Source organism: Aptenodytes forsteri, unplaced genomic scaffold, assembly GCF_000699145.1.
Source record: "Aptenodytes forsteri isolate BGI_AS27 unplaced genomic scaffold, ASM69914v1 Scaffold226, whole genome shotgun sequence".
Taxonomy (NCBI): Eukaryota; Metazoa; Chordata; class Aves; order Sphenisciformes; family Spheniscidae; genus Aptenodytes; species Aptenodytes forsteri.
Window position 1 is genome coordinate 1,925,487 of NW_008795249.1, and position 16,291 is coordinate 1,941,777.

A 16,291-nucleotide genomic window follows, 5' to 3' on the forward strand; every position below is an offset into this window, starting at 1 on the left:
CAAGAAAGCTAATGAGAACCAGGTACCACATATCAGCATATTCAGCATCCTCATTTGCAAGAAAGCTCCAGTGACAAGGCCTGAAAGATTAAGTAATTTCTCCCTACCACCAACACCAATGCCTGCGATAGCTGATCCTAAGTTTGCACGCGTGTCGTGCACACCAAGTTTTGCAAGAGCTGCACACCTTGGAGCTGTCGAGCTGAAGTCTTCAGGACTGCTCGAAGCAGTTATTAGTGTTTCTAGCACTGAAGTCCCTGCCTATGACCCTGTTCGCGAATAAATTAGATCCATTATGTACAAATTCTTAATACAGCAGCTTAAAGACAATAGTTAACTGAAACTGAAGCCTTCTGAACTCATGTAAAGCTACTGGACACTTTGGTACAAAATAAGTAGAGAACATCCTTTTAAGTCCAAATAAGACAGAAGTTAGTCACTCCTCACTGCACAAACGCAACATTATATAAATGCAAGTTAAATGCCTATAAAGAGTGATCAACACCAGATGTATCCTCAGACTATTGACCAGGGTCCAGATGTGGTGAATCAAGGGAGACAGAAGAAAAAACAATCTACAGGATAAAACCAGTTCACAGAAATTATGTAGTATCATCCCAAGCTTTCTTTAGTACAAAGTTGCCTATATGTTTTTTCACATTTCTGCCCGAATTCTTGTTCTGTGAGACCGCAGGAGGTGAAGCCACGATCAATAACAAAGAACCGTATGTTCCTTTAAACCTAGATAAATGCTAGACTGTACTAAAGCCACTCCATGCAGAAGCTGGCACGTCTTCGATCAGTCAAGGCATACTGAAGAATGATCAAACTACCCGACTTGCATAAAATATCGACAAATCCACCTATTTTTCACTGCACAGCCTTATTACTGCTGTCAAGAACAGCAGCATCCTTGCATCGCTGTATACACAAACACAGCTACCGTACCACTACAGAAATCAGCTTTTCATGTTACGAAGAGATGCTTTTGGTACTGGGGACAGGGTAGAGAAACAAGGCTGAGTCTTACAGCTCAGCGGGACACGAAGAAGAGAGCTTTGTGTTTTTCCTTTACCTTTCTCCTCACTTTTACAGGCTAATTAAAGAAAATGAAAGCATGTACTAGAAAGCAGGAGCTAATATTTACAGTTAAGACTGTCTTAAGAGATTCTGTGGGCTACCGTGGCACAGTTTGGTAACGGGCAGTGCAGGCAGCTGCAAACCACGGCCAGATGTGGTTCATCACTGAACCTCTAACTTAAAGCCACCTGAGTCTCACAACCTCCTGCCACCATGGGCTTTAAACAACCAGTAACTGTTGTTAAGCGATAAACAGACACCCCTGAAGCTGGGACATGAGCCTAGCAGGCCTTTATTCAATTCTTACCCTACCAATAAATTGCCCTGCGTTCAACTTTGGTGAGTCACTAAGTTTCTTTAGGTCTCGTTCATGCCTTAGAAGCAAGTGACAACAGGTTTCCTGATGCGGTGTCAAGAGGACACAACGTACGGGGAGATTAAGATTCCCTCAGACAATGGCAGGGGGCAACGAAAGAACAACTCTGCTCTTAATAACTTTAACTGTGGCCAAATGTACATCATTGCGGTAAGCATGGATTAAGAAAGTCAGCACGCCTCCACAGGGACTCGCCGCTTGCATTGCATCACCAACACGAGAACAAAAGATGATGAATAACCGCAGATTTCGGAGCCTTCCTACCGGCACTTTACCTGTTTACACTAGAGGGCTGTTTTGTGGAGCGCTGCCTTAAGGGGTGCTTAGGGAAGAGAAACAATAAGCCCTTTCTGAAGCAGTGGAAACTCCACGTGGTGGGCTGTAGAGAGCTCCCTGGTTCTTTTCCTTCTAGGCTCTAATTATTCTCTTGTTAGTTGAAACCCTTTTCTAGTGAGCTAGTGACAATCTTATTAACAAGACAGCCTTTTCGCACAGAGATAGGCCTTGCCTATTTATCTTTGACACTTTCCGTGTGACACCATAAAGAACAGGCGTTTTTCCCTCTACAGCTTCCCTGCGTCCCTTAAAGGCAAGGAATGCTTGTGCAACGTTATTTTAAACAATATTAAAATTTTAAATTGCACACGGAGAGCTGAAGGCGTAAGTTAGTTTGCTAAAGCAGTGGGGACTGAGCCAATTTGGACATCTCTTCCCCCCCGCCCCAGTATTACTTCTGCTGAGAAGAGTCATCATAAAGGAGTCAGACACAGATTTCATCTTGCGTCCTTCAAGGAGTGAGCGAAGCCAGTAAGAATCTCAATTCTCATCCCATCAGAAAAGGCGGGTTTACGAGCCCTCTATTTCACTATCCTCTCTTTTCAGAAAAGCACTAGTTTTGCACATTTACAACCCCAATTTGGTATGAATTAGGTCTGGCACAGTACTACTTTAGGAATTCTAGTTAACTACTCCCAGGCTGTAGAAGATGATTACAAGAGAAAGCGGGCTGTGAAACCCCAGAATTCGCAAAAGCACACGGGATCCCAAGAATCACAATAGGAAAAGGAATTCAGTGTCACAGGGTACGTTCTGAAGTTTATAAAAAAGAACAAGATTACCTGGAAATAAGTAATCACGCATAAGTCCCTGGGATCGGCGTTTCGGTGTTTAAAGATTAAGTTCAAAATCTTTAAATTGCACATGCTGATGATATTTCACTTTATTTCAATTCTTCGAAACAAGCCTATTTGCAATACTCCCTATGATCTCCAAAGAACGAGACATCTGAGGCTCATACAATGCTTATAAGTTTTCCAGAAGCAACTGGTTGTTATTCTTTCTGCATTTCCAGGGCCTTATGTATATTCAACTATGGAAACGTTTCTGTTCCTTACAAAAGAGCTCATTGATTCTCTAAGCACAAGGGAACAGACCAGCATGCTAATTGAAAATGCTTTTAAAAGTGTTTTTATTGTATTAGCGTTCTGTTTTGGTTCCTTGTTGCAAAGGATGAGTATGTCTTTCTAAAGAGGGGAAACATTCACACTTAAAGCAGTGACCTAATTCAGTATGCACTTGGCTTCGTGCCAGACTGTACGGACATTCCTCATTTTAGCATGTTCTGCTTTAGACATGTCCTTTTCATTCAGCATGCCCTAGATGGTCATAGTTTAGCTGCTTAGGAAAATCCAGCTGATTTTCATAGCTATTTTATTGTTCATAATTTCACCCAGATGCCACAGATATTCACCGTCTTAAACCCCCTCCACACACACATACTTCTCTCCCTGGCAAGTTATACAATGAAAACGTAAGGTCCAATATGATCCCTTGAATATTCCTTCTTATTCTGAAGAAGAGTGTCACTGAACACAGAATTGCTTGTGAACGTTAGAGAAACACGGCGTACGCAGTTATTTTCTCCCTTGCTGAAACCAACACAAAGCACGCTGGCTGTCTTTGCTGTAGCGGACAATCTTTGCACAAACCCTAGAGCGAGAAAGCTCAAACCATACCTTACGTACGCAGAAACACATCATCTCTGCTTAGGACAGTCTGCTGAGGTATGGCCTCAGAAAAGACACAAAGAAATTTGTTCAGGGCTTTATTACAGAGTTCTAGTCAAACGAGTACCAAAGTCAGATTTTTCAGCTGTTGGGAAGGTTAATGGAAAGGGAAAAGCAAAGAAGAGAAAAAATATCCAAGAGAAGAGTTAGGGGCCATAGTTCTCACTTTCCACAGAAAACTGATCTTTAGTCTAGTATCCCACCCTCGCTGGACTGGCTGTAAATGACATGTTTTTATCACAATTCCACCATCTGATTTGCTTTCAGCTACAGCTCTGCCTGCCAAGCACACATGCACGCACACACACACACGCGCTGCTGGACGGGAGAGAAGTTGAAGGCCACTATCAATTTACGGAAAGAAGATCTACATTCAAGAAAACCAGCAGGAAAGTGAAAATAGTCACAAAATATTTTAGACCTTACCAGTTTAATAATAAATCCTGAAGAATTTGAAAGCTGTGCTTACACACATTGCAACCACTGCCCACGGCAAATCAATCACATCAGGCACAAGCAGCAGCTTATTTTCAACTTTGTGAAAGTTTAGAGCATAATACACTGCTCCAGTTCATCACAACACGCAAGTTGAGTTTGTAAGCAGAGAACCTCAGCTTTGCTACTCACTGACAGTCACTCCGTCTGACTGACACCAAAGTGAGTTTTTCTTCCAGCTACCTCTTACGTTTTTCATCAAAATTTCCTCATGTCCTCCGCTGTACCTTCCCAGCATTCCCATCGTATGGCATACTACCTTGGCATGCTCACGTGGGCAACACTGTACAGGACCAAACCTGTAAGAGCACACACCAGCACTCTTCAACAGGACAGAGCAGTTTCTGCAGAAAGTTATTTTTCCAGACACTGCAGATCTAAACCAGAAGTCCAAGAGTTTAAAAAAAACCAAACCGAGACATCTGCCTTGGGAGATTAGGTGACAGAATCAGCTCTCCATCAGATCTAACTCAACCCCAAAATCTGTGATCCTTAATTCTTATAAGCTTATCAGCTCCACTTGGTTGATCAACATGAAAAATGGTTGCATTCGGCTCGCGTCCATCAGTCACGCGGCAGGGTCCAAGCAGCGTCAGATACGCAGTCGTCGGTATTACTGCAGCCAGCCTCACCTGGCTGCTCATCAGCTAACAACCCAGGATAATGTCGAGCCATCGGTTTAGCACCGCTCCTATTCACTCACGGGTTTGGGGGTTTTTGTCTCCCTCTGCTTTCTTTGTTATAAACTCCCACTGGTAAACACTGCCAAAGCCAGTCCCACGGAGGGGCGGGAGGACGACGATGACTGCGCACTGATCACTGAGCATCTTACTTCATTTTTAATTAATGACATGGAAAAAACCTCACCACACAGTCAACACGAGAACTACTGTATACATTACGAACAGCCCGTGATGAATTGTAACATGCTCGAGCATATCCGCAATAGGTAACTTCAGACATTTGTTTAGTTCCTAAATGGGAAGGAAAAAAATTCATGCCTTTGGCACAAGGATCATAGTAGTACTTACAGTACACCAGGAACAAGTAGTTCAGGCATGGGAACCTGTAGGAAAAAGTTACTTCAGTGCTGGGTGATAACAATCACAGGACTTATTACTCAGAAAATAATACTCCCTATGCAAATGGCTTATTTTACTAAAGCAACATCATGTTTTTGGCAGCAGAAATGCTGTGCTCCAAAATAAAATTAAGACTAGCCCTCCACAAGTTTCCGCTGTCACTTTAGAGACCCCAGTACACGGGGAAGATATATGGGGTTTATCATCTCCCTTGTTTCATGCAATAGATCAACTTAGTCTCAACACTAGAGAGGGACTTTATCGATAAGAAATTCTGCCTTTTCCCAGGATCTGATCCTGTTTATTATTTGCATCTCTTCAGGAGATGCAACTGAAGCAGCACACTTTATACTAATCTTCTTTAAGAAGAATAGAAGAAAAGAGTAGGGTCTCATTTTAATAGCGGAGTTCAATCATCGTAAGATCGAGTCTACCTAGGCTTAGCCTATGAAGAATAATCAAGCAGGTCTTGCTCTTTACAGCCTTCCCAAACCCTCTCTTGCAATTTCTCCCTCAGTTTCAACGAGTTCACTGGCATGTGCTTTTACGATAGCAACACAGACCATCAGGGCTGTGCGAAGGACCCATCCTGCCCCTGCACCACATACCCCTTCCTCACCCCGCATACGTGACCAAAAGATAAATCAGCATGCCTAAGCCGACTGATAGGAAATACATATATATAATGGGTTTTACTGTCTCCGTCCTCAGAGAAAGCAAGCAGAAGGTGATATCCAACAACCCAGAACTGGTGGTATTTTTGCCACAACAAGTCCCTGGAAAAAGCAGTCATGCCGTCATCCTCAAACAAAGGAAACATTAACTGTACTGAAACGGTTTAAATGCAATTCTTACATAATCTACTGTGAAATAACAAGGCAAAAAATGGCTTTTTGCTAAAGCAGTTTTATCTCCCATAAGTTAGAGAAGCAAGCAAGTTATCATGTGTCCCGGCATTTGTTGCTCCTACACAAAACCAAATCCATTACATAGTTAAGTGGACAAATGAAAGAACAATGTTATTCACATTATTTACTTTACACCTAATCCAAAGTAAGCAATGAGCTTATGAATAGGAGCCCTGCTTCGGCTTCAGTGAAGCCGGGGCAAGCCTGTTTGTCTGGAAACTGCTGAATTGAAATTGGAACTTGAAACCCAACCAGCTACACCTTAACTACGCTGGTCAGCATTATCCCATTTCAGATAAGGCCAGCAAATAAAAGTCAACTCATAGTCGCTGTACTGTTTTTATGGAGAGAGACATCTGCTTGGCAAGAAAGACGCTGGGAAAAATGGCCTAGGTAAGACTAGCTGAAGGAGTTTCGCTTGTTTGCTTGCTTGTTTTAAAATTATTAGTGAATAGCTCTCCTGCAAGACTCACTACCTTCAGCTTCCATAAGATAAGTAACTTCTCTATTTTACCCACCTTTTACCTGTAGTTTATACTATTTAGCTTGTGGGTTTTTGCATTGCTGTTGGCACTATTCCTCTTTTTAAATTTGGCAAAAAACCCACAAACTCCAAACGCAGAGAAGCAAGTCTTCTTCCCCTTATTGTAAGGGAATTAAAGCAAGAGCTTTATATTCGTATTACACGACCACACTTACTTTGCCGATCCTACTGGTTGCTTAAGTTCAACCTAGAAATGGGAACAAGAAGCTACCTTAGTACAATTATCAGGGAAGCGCTTTCTCCTGGTGTTCCTAACACCTCGTAAGCAATGTCATTTCTTACATGAGAACTAGGCAAGAATCTGACCTACTTTTACCACCTGCTTTGCAATACCCTTATTAACAACACACTCTCTGAGACTGTCTAAATTACACGGGCAACCGTAACGTGGCAGCTCTCTGTGAGAGACTGCCTAAATTACACGGGCAACCGTAACGTGGCAGCGAGGTGCGTGCCCGGTCCAGGGCACGCCACCCGAGCGACCGTATCCAACTGATGGCAGTACTCAGGTCTGTTCACTGAAGGCTGGCAGGACCTCGAAACAGCGCATGTAACGCCGCGCGCTCAGTCAAGGGCAAAAGGCCAGCTGCATTACTGCGGAGGATAGCTCAAGCAAAACTAAATCACAGCTCTTACAGCAACTTCAGCTTATCTTCAAGGATGCATAGTAGTCTCTATTAGAGTACGTGCGGCGAAATCTTTATACTCCTTGCAGTATGATCGAGCAACAGCTGCAGCAAGAAGCAGAAATAAAACTTATGATGCCCAGTAGTCTTCAAAAAGATAATGCCGTAGGAGGTTTGGGGGGTTTTTGCACAGGAAAACAGCGTTTTGGAAGGACAGAGAAAACAGTTACACTTAAAGCGCATCCCCTTACAGTGAATGAGGAAAGGTAAAATACTCTTTAGACACCCTAAGTGTCTAAACATCTTAAAAGGCCCCAGCTAAATATTTCCCCCCTACAAGATAAACATGCCCCAGCAAATGCAATAGAACAGTAAAAGGTAACTAGCGATCCTAGCTCGGGTGCATAGCATTTGCACAGCATACTTAACATTTTCACTGATGCCATTTTCTATTCATTAAAAAACCAAGCACTGAGAATTACTAAAATTGTCCATTGCGGGCACGGTAGCAGGCAAAACCGAAGAGCTGAGAATGATGTGGCTTTCTTGGAATTGCTTCACCCAAGTACCACATCTAACTGCGTTTGCAGAGTCAAGTCGTCTTCCATTTTCTCACATCTCTCTAATTATCACCTACTTCTCTATGTACGGAGATCGAGGCAACGTAGTTACTGTACCCTGAGCATAGTGAAAATATGTATGTCAATATATGTAAACTCTTGCGCTACTTTTAAAGGATAGTCGTCATCCAAGTTCACACACAGAGCCAGCGGAAGATTTCCCACTGTGGGAGGTAAGGAGAGAGGTCATGCACCCAGTTTCCTTACGCTTGTAAAGCAAATCTGAGAATGCTGCAGAGCAAACGAGATCCCCTTGGAGGCTTTCAAAGGTACCTAACAGGTGGTTATCACATACAGATTTCTCTTTTTGCCCTATAAAAAGAAGAGATGGAAAAGGACAGGAAGAACACCCTGGCTAAGAACTAACAGTTGCACAGCTAATTAGCCAGTATTTTAAAAAACAGTTAGAGATTTAATCCGGTGGAGGAGTTAATTTTTTTTTTTTTCATTTTCTGTAATTTTTCTACGGTAAGAGCTATACTGTTTTCAAGGATGTAAAAATCCAGGTTATGATGAAGCTGTAGCAGTTGAAGCTAAAATAGCGAGAAGTTAAATTCTCAAGTGCCCCCAACTTTCTTAAAAAGACTTTCAGACTTCTATTAATATCTGCCTTAAAAGCAGAACAGTATAAAGGCAACTGATTTAAGTTTCATAAAAAAAGTTTCATTGGACAACTGTGCACCAAGTACTACCAGCAACGTTTTCATTAAAGTTATGATTGATTGCCAAATTTTGTGGGGGGTACCCTGGACCAAGTAGTATTTGCATAAAAATCTCTTTGTTGCAAGTTTGAAGAGCAGTAAAACTCCCGAAGTGACCACTGGAAGACATTTCTGTGCATTTTGTCCGACTGGTAGTTTGGTTTGAGAGTTTTAAAATATCTAAAACCAGTTTAAAATACAATTTGATACGGAAATCCTGAGAAAAGCGGTGCCTTGAAAATCAATCACCCTGCAGTTTTTCTTAAATGAACCGAATCAGCTAGCTTAAGTTCACACGTGGTATTCAAAACTGGGCTCGCTTTGATATTCCTCAGTCCGTGAATCTAAGATGGAAGGAGGTACACAACCTACAAATATTTTTAGAATGGCTAGAAATCAGCGTAGTAGTTTAGGTTCTGCTTTCAGCACAACAAATCAGCCATGAATATGTCACCAGAAGTGAAAGCTGGATGCCAAATGATTGAGAAACATCTGGTGTGTTCCAGAGGCACAGCTAGCTGCACTTATGTCATCTGTAATTTTTCAATTTGACATTATAACTAAGCATTAACTTACTCTTAAAGGACTAGGAATACCCGGCTTCACTGAAAGCAGAGAAGCCAGCAGCGTGTCAGAACTATCTATCTTGATATTTGGGTTGGTTTTGGGTTTTTTTTGGTTTTGTTTTTTTTTCATCTTGATATTTGGGTTGGTTTTGTTTTTTTTTTTTTTAAAGTTGCCTTGCATTGAAGACAACACCGGTACGAAAAATAGAAAAACCAAACACTCAACACTTCACATTACCCTGCTCCACCTCTCTTTGCTTTGTTTTTGAAGTCCCTGAAGTCAGTCTTTGGACCACTTGGACCATCTTTCCTCCTCTTCAGAAAGAGATGATCGTGATTTGGAGAGGAGAGAAGCCAGGAGTTTCTGTAAACCTCTGTTGAGTTTCTGCAGGTTCCTTGTGCCACTCTTCCATTGTGCTTATATTCCACAATTTTTTTTTTTCTAGTTTTGCTTCACAACAGGGAAATACAGATTGTTACCACAGACACTCGTTACCACAGACGCTGTTGCAAACTCTTTATTCAAGGTGCCACATCTGACACATGAGCCTACTGGCAGCAACTTCTGCCACCCTATTTTAACACTGGTTTAAAATTTGGTTACTTTCTCCTCCTGCCCCTTCAGACAGCCGACTTGAATCCTTATCACACTTCCACCTCTCCATCTAGCGAGGTAAAACTCTAATAGAAGCTCAGGACCTTACACAACTAAGGAGCAACTCTGAAGGGTTAAATGCGAAAAATTCAAAGTCACTGGATTATGTCTGAAATCTGAAAAAAGAAAAAACAACCCAACTTAAAGAAACAGGGCTTAGTAGCACTTAATAGCAGAATCTAATACAGCATTTTGGATGTTAAAACGCAGTCCCGTTGCAAGCATGGCGTGCTGGGGCAGAGTTTGCCCTGTACAGACACCTTACTGGAGCACTGCTTCCAGACCGTGCTGGGAAGAAGCAGGCACACCAGCCTCTGTCCAGCCTGCACCAACCGCGACCGATACTCAATCTCCTCTTTGCAAATCGTACGTCTCTTCTTCAGGAGGCTTCTACCCGTATCAGAAGCTCCCGGATCACACGAAAGATGGACTAAACTATCACTCAGCAGTCTTAATTTCCACTCTACTAGAGCACTAGGAAGACATGCAAGCCATCTGCTGCCCTCGGGGCTGCGAGTAGTATCAGCAGTGCTGACAAGCGTCTTACCATTTTTGACACCGCTGCTTGGGGAAACCTTTAAGAGACAGCAGAAGTGCTACCACAAGTCATCTGAAAGCTATCACCCAAAACACTCTTCCGGGGCAGATTTTATTTCATAGAAACTAATGACTTAGCGCTCCATATAATTCCAGAGACCCTAAACTGTCTACAAGACTAGCATTTTGTATTTTCAGAGCGTGCTTCAAAACGTGAGCTTGCTTACCTCATTTCCTCTGCTTTAATGCCTCTCCACTGCTTTAATGCAGCGGTGTTCCCAGCGAGCTTCAGCTGCTGCCTGCGCATCGCTGCCCAACACCTGCCCTTGCGACAGCAAGAAAACCTCAGCCCAGAAGAATTGGTCAAGTATTGTTTCCACCGTTTCTACAGAGAAGATGCACATATGCTAACACCAGACACGCACGCTGGAGTAGCAGAAAATCTGCCTTGGTTAGCTACCTTGCTACAATTAACTGTCGCATGTTAAACGTCACAGGATATACCCACAAATCAAGCTTCCAACATGTACAAACGGAATTATTTGCAGCACCTCTGTACAACAGCACCTCAGCCATCGGCTTTAAACTCGCACAGCTTCCTGCAACTAGACACCTGCAAGCCAGAAACTGTCCTTCCATGTCTTTCTCTTGCAACCGGCATCTGAAAAATTAGCGGGGCCCTTTTCCTTACAAGATTATCTGGGACTAGTCACCTTGATTTCCAAATCCTAGTATGTTAGTTCAAAACTAGCCTAGCTTCGTACACAACTTTTTGGAGAACTCAGGTGTCCTACAAATTCGGTCTTTTATGAAAGCGCTGATCTACCTTCTTGACAAAAAGCACGATCAACAGTGCAGACACATTAACCTCCTTTTGTGGTTGATGTTCATTTGTCAAAGTTAAATACGAGAAACAGATATCTATATAGGGATAAAAAAAAAACCTAGGCTGTTCAGCAGTTTTACTTAGAAATACAATACCTGCACGTATTCAGTATTTCCAAGTCTACCTTTAACTCCTAGCTGTTCTGCATTGTATTATTTTACCTTTGAACACACAAGAACCAGCCTTGAGTTACGTTCAGCTCGATGAGAGGACTGTTGCCGGTGACAGCCACTAAGTACATGGCAGGACCCATCTCCAGAGGATTTGTTAGCCATGAAAGGCTTACTTCTGTTCTACAACTGGAATATCGATTTCCTTTAACAGAAATTCCCTGCAGCATGCCAGAGAAGAGTAAAATTAGTTCCCTTAGTTTTTGGGAGAACAAGTGCCAAAAGCGTCTGCCCGCCCAACCCTCTCCCAGCGTCAGTCCAGCCATCCCTATGCCGTCGAGACGACATTTTTTCTTTAGTTGCCTCTTGTGTACTTGCACTCGGACTCCCACAGGTAAACGTTCTTACCCCTCCGTCTAGAAGTGACAACTCAGGTCATTTCTGGCCATAGTAGAGAAGCTGATGGGAGGACTTTTGACACCAGAAGGACACGTATGCTGGCCATCGGGTGCTGATCCAGGCTTTCCAGACAGCTGCCCTAAGTGACATCCCTACCAGAAAGCCCAGTACCACAAAGGAGATAGCTCCTCTTCCACAAGCTGCTTCACCAGTGAAACAGCACCGTTTAGTACGGGGGAGGAAGAAAGGGCAAGAAAAACAGCGAGACAGACCTGCCCTTTACCACCCACCCACTCCACCAGTGAAAGACGTCTTTAATACGGAGGAGGAAGAAGGTGAAAGATAAACACAGGCAGACCTGCCCTTTCTGTCACCCACCAACAGCTGCCAACACCACGATGCATTTGCCAACAAACGCACCCATTGAGGAGACGTGCTCACCCTCCGCTGCAGGCCGGGGACGCCGGTGGGATCCAGACCAAGAACTTCCCAGGACCACGGTAAGGGCTAAAGGAAGGGAACAGACCCAAGAGCATAGTGCTGGAAGGCAACTGTACTGCAGGCAGACACTAATGAGTAAACAGGCCCATCGCTCTACTTATTTCTGATTACAGTTGGAGATGATTAAGAATGGCAGGAAATGGTTAGATTAAAAAAAAACAGTACGTGCGAGATTTCCTCACACGATAGCTTCCTCGCCTCAAGTCGTATTTGGAGGCTCTGAACTTCGCTTTGAAACACTGACGCTCCATCGATGCTCTTTCCAACGCTCACATCTGCACTCGCAGCACCTGCAATGGCTTGCCAGCGTTATCAACTCGCTAAAAAGAGTTTGAGAGCATTTGGTTTGTGAATGGGAAAAGCCTTCAAAAACAGGTGAGGTAAAGCAGAGGCGATTCCAAGATATTCTTCCCACCATACTCCACTCTGAAATAATCGTGTAACAAGTGTCTCCTGCCAGCCTTACCGCACACGGAAGGGCAGCAGTATAGTGCCAGCACCAAAAGAGCACAAGCTTCTCACAGGTATTTTAGTGTGCCGTATTTTCATGTGCAGCAGAATCTTCCAGGATTAGGAAAAAAGCTCATTTTCCTTTTCCCTTGAACCTCTGATCTTTAGTGACTACATATAGCTTGCAGTGATTATCTAGTTACTCTTACTTTTAAAAACAAAGTTTCTCAGCTAGCAGTGACCATCAGTCACCAATTTAGATTAGGCACACAACAAGGTATAAGATACCCAAGAACTATTCAGCTGTCTAACCCGCCTGTCTACATTTTTAGGTATATGCAAGATACCCACAGCCTTACTCTAAAAATTTTTAAACAGGCTTAGATGAAAGCAGCAGCTGGATGCACCTAAAAAAGGCCTCAGACAGTATCTTGTTCCACTCCTTTTGCGCCAGAAGACACTCAAGACAAGGAGGGCTGCAACTTGCAGAACTGTTCCTGCCTCAGAAACATGTTTTTTTGGTTTTGTTTTTTTTTTTTTTTTTCAAAAGAGCTTCATAAAAAAGCAATTAAGAGTATTAAAGCCATTGTACACTTTCAGATTTTTCTAATAAACTGAATAATATTAATGGATGTGCTGGGTTTTTCTAATCATCATTCAGAATGAAACTGTTCTGGCAGACAGTGAGCAGTGCCCTTCTGCAAATTCTTCTTACAAGCTGCGGCTATAACTCAGAAGTAAAACTGTATTCCCATTTCCTTAAAAAACCATTCTGTTTCTTTATGAACATCTTGTGAGTTATGATCTCATTTTCCCATTTCCAGCACTAAGCTTGCAAGAACACAATTAGTTGCATAGATAAAGCACAGTATTTTTTTTCTTTTTTACAAAAGCTGTTATACTCCTGAAACATTCTTTCCCTTGTGCCCTTCGAGAACTCTTTTTTAAAGACGACTTTTTTTAAATGAAAGTCTTGTGCTTGAAATCCCTGTCTATTTGCCGTTTTATTTTTCCAGAAGCAAGATTATTATGGTCTCTTCCCATACTTTTATTCTGCAGGGCTGATCCTCTGAAGAGGGTAGAAGACAGATGAGCTAACTGAAAGCCAAGCACATTAGCAGTTCCAGTGCCACCCAAATCCTTATCCAAAGCCTGAGTTTATTCCCACCTCCATGATTCTGCTTCAGCATTATTTGAAGAGAAAATACTGCAAGTCACGAAGCTTGCTTCATAATGACAGACTGTTTCAGAGTTAAGAAAAATATTGTGCAATTTGTTTTCTGCAATAAAAAAAGCCTGGCCTCGTATTTCTCACAGCCTCCCTCCCCCAAGTTTAGTTTTTCTCTCTTTTAAAAGTTCAGGTCATTCTGGTGATCCTTTTCAGAAAGAGGTCCACAGAACACTTCTGGCAAGCGGGAAAGTAGCAGACTGTGGTGCAGGGGTAGAAATCGTTGTGCCAGATATGCTTGTGGGTTTTCTTGGCAACAGACCACAGCTACTTATCATTTAACTATGCCCTCAGATGATGTTTCTCACTGACTTGGGAAGACCCATATCCCGGGGCTGGAACTTAAAAGCAAAGAATTTAAATTCAAGAATAACTTGGTGCAACTTCTACCGTGATGCAGCAGCCTTAGTGATAGGTTTGGGGTTTTCTGTTTCTTTTGCCCTCCCCGCCCTTCTTCCCCCTTTAAGCCTGAGGAAGACACTGAAACAGTCTCATGGGATCAGGAAGGGAAAGAACTATTCACAGTCAACTGATCTTAATCACACTGAAGTTTTCATGGGTTTCCTCCAGGAACAGCCAAGCTAAACAATTTCTATTTGTGTCGTACAGCCCTGTCCTTCAAAATCGCTGTTCTTCCTTCCATTCTCAGCTTACCGATGGTTTAGGACAGCGGCGCTGGAGCAACACTCAGTGTGGCTCTCCCGATACTTACGGTTAAGGACTTACCGGCGCGAGTCCCCCATAAAAGCCTCAGGGCATAACTGAGGCCCACAGCTAACACCCCGTCCGCAAAACACATCTGCCTCCACTGACAGCTACTGGGAATACTTCTGAGCCGCCGTCTTTGACAGTGTTTGGGGACTCACTACCTAGCTAATAAATAAAGGGAAGCCAGAAGTTTCCTTCAAACACACTGAAGCAGGATAGGAACTTTCAGCTAGTGCAAGCTGGAAAAGAAGAAACCGTCTTATTCACGGGCCCCGGCACTTACAGTCTCCAAGACCAACTTAAAAAAAAAGAAAAAGAGAAAAGAATTTTTATTATTTGGCCTTAGCTTGAGGGATATTCACGCTGTGTTCAGACAGCCTCACTCTTTTTTGCAGCTCTTCTGAGTTACCCATCAGAGCAATAGAATACGCTTAGTCCTTATCCATCATCTACAAGCTTAGCAGAAGAGAGCAGTGTCTCAATTTCCACCTGACAGAGGGACTTGAGGAGGAAAAAGCCACAAACAAACAAACTACAAAACCATGGAATAAAGTAAATGTTAATTAAGCAGATCTGGATCATACTTCACTGAAAACACATAGTATCAAGTTTATACTCGGCTTCAAAAACTGTCTTTTCCAAACTGCAACCCCCCCTGTTTCTGCTTTAGTGTTCCTCCTATATATGAGCTACTTTCAAGATTAATAGACTGATAACAATGATACCATTTTATTTTTGACGTTCAGTAGCAAAACGTTCCAACTTTCACCGTTTACAAGAGCACAGAATTTACTGAGCAAGAACCCGGCTGACAAAAAGCAGGAGACGTAAACCAGAGTTAAACAAGTCTAAATATCCCACTGAAAATAATTAAGCGCCCTCTTATCGTCACGCCCTCTACTCCGGAGGGGTTGGTTGGGGGGGGGACAGGGACGTTGGTGGAAGGAACTGGAGTTTCTAGCGGTTTTAAACACCCCCCCCCAACCAGCCCACGCACGGAGACAGGGAGATGGCGTTCTGACCTCCCAGCTTTGCGCTATCGCCAGCTACGCCCGGTCCCGAGGAGACGGGGGAGATGGGCAACGACCCCTGCTTTCTCCGGAGATGTTAAACCTCACTGCATCTCCAACGCTCTCTCCAGACACGTGCACCTCCAAAACCGCACTCGCCGGCACATTTAAGGCTAGTTAAGATAATGGAAACGCAACCGCGAGGAGGAAGAGAGATGAATTTTATTGCTGAGATAAAAACCGAATTAGGTTTGCAAGGCCCCCGCCGCGAGGGCGATTAGCAGCAGCCCAGGTTAGAGCTCCCTTCTCCTTGTCCCCAGGAATATCCCACTGAAAATAATTAAGCGCCCTCTTATCGTCACGCCCTCTACTCCGGAGGGGTTGGTTGGGGGGGGGACAGGGACGTTGGTGGAAGGAACTGGAGTTTCTAGCGGTTTTAAACACCCCCCCCCAACCAGCCCACGCACGGAGACAGGGAGATGGCGTTCTGACCTCCCAGCTTTGCGCTATCGCCAGCTACGCCCGGTCCCGAGGAGACGGGGGAGATGGGCAACGACCCCTGCTTTCTCCGGAGATGTTAAACCTCACTGCATCTCCAACGCTCTCTCCAGACACGTGCACCTCCAAAACCGCACTCGCCGGCACATTTAAGGCTAGTTAAGATAATGGAAACGCAACCGCCGAGGAGGAAAGAGATGAATTTTATTGCTGAGATAAAAACCGAATTAGGTTTGCAAGGCCCC